General features: G+C 33.8%; 1 pseudogene; it reads right to left on the minus strand.

The window, feature by feature from the left end:
• Positions 1–1,151: 1,151 nt before the first annotated feature.
• On the minus strand, positions 1,152–1,300 carry LOC145271913 (U2 spliceosomal RNA; annotated as a pseudogene).
• Positions 1,301–1,522: the final 222 nt, after the last annotated feature.

The following is a 1,522-nucleotide window of genomic DNA, read 5'->3' on the forward strand; positions in this document are numbered from 1 at the left end:
GACTTTATATCCTCAACCAACTGCTAAAAATATATATGAAATAATGTAATGTCTAAATAGTAAACTGTTTCAGCCATTTCCGCGGCCGACTTTATATCCAAAACCCACTGCTAAATATATGCATGAAATAATGTAATGTCTGTAATGTAGGGATTATGTAATGTAGGGATTATAAGTCAGTTCCAGAAATGGCCGAAACAATTTACTATTTAGTAAACTGTTTCGGCCATTTCTGGAACTGACTTATAATCCCTACCCCACTGCTGAAAGTATACATGAAATAAAGTGATGTATAAATCGTAAACTTTTTCAGCCATTTCCGGAACCGACTTCTTATCTCCCATCCTAATGTTAAAAATATACATTAAATAAAGTAATGTCCCAGACGCAAATGGTTGCAGCCATTTCCGGAACCGACTTCATATTTCCCACCCCAATGTTAAAAATATACATTAAATAAAGCAATCTGTAATTCGTAAATGGGTTCACCCATTTTTGGGACCTGTTTAATATCCCTCACCCCACTTCTAAAAATATACATTGAATAAAGTAATGTTTAAATCGTAAACGGTTTGAGTAATTTCCGGGACTGACTTCATATTCCGTAATCCACTGTTTAAAATATACTTGAAATAAAGTAATGTTTAAATCATAAACTGTTTCGACAGCTTTTCGAATGTAATACATAAAAACATTAACATGGTTAGGGTTAGGTAACCATTGCTTCAACATGAATGTCTGAGTGTACTATCAGTTTCAGCATTCCAGTGTCTTAAATCCCCCCATTTTTTGGTATTGGTTAATGGAGGAGAGATCCTTCATTACTGATACAATTCTTATTTTTGTTATTGACCAGAGAGCCCCTTTTGGGGGGCTGGTTTTCCCCTTAAATTTTTAAGGAACCTCCTGTCCAATTCCGCCCATGTGGGGAAGCAAGTAAGAAAAAAAAAATCGGAACGGAAATTTTCCAGGGCATTTTATAATTAATTAGTTGTAACACTTCCAGGGCATTTTATAATTAATCAGTTGTAACACTTCCAGGGCATTTTGTAATTAAATCAGAAATAACTTTTTCCAGTTACTTTTTTAATATTAAAACTTTGTTACATTAAACATAGTACCTATTCGCAATGCCTCCCCACGGGACAGATTTAGACACCAGGATCGTTTTTTTAACGTGGAGAAAAAACTGTCTTAGTCGTAAAGGATTTATCTTCCACTGAGAGAGAAGAAATTGAAATGTAGCACCTGAAGAACATATACTACACTTTGATCTTAGCCAAAAGGCCAAGAAAGACAAATCATTTTTATTAGCTTTGCCTCAACACCATTTTTTTTTTCAAGGATGACAAGGTTTATTTGGAATAATATTTCACTTTTTGGAATATTCCATTTTCCTTTTTTAAGGATGCACAGCATGATAACGGACGGAGCGATAAGCGTATTAATATAATGATGATTAATAATTATTATTACGTGCATAAAAGTAAGTCATCTACATACATGCATGTTTCAGAGTTTA

Source organism: Euprymna scolopes, chromosome 46, assembly GCF_053919585.1.
Source record: "Euprymna scolopes isolate OS-2025 chromosome 46, ASM5391958v1, whole genome shotgun sequence".
In the NCBI taxonomy this organism is placed as follows: Eukaryota; Metazoa; Mollusca; class Cephalopoda; order Sepiida; family Sepiolidae; genus Euprymna; species Euprymna scolopes.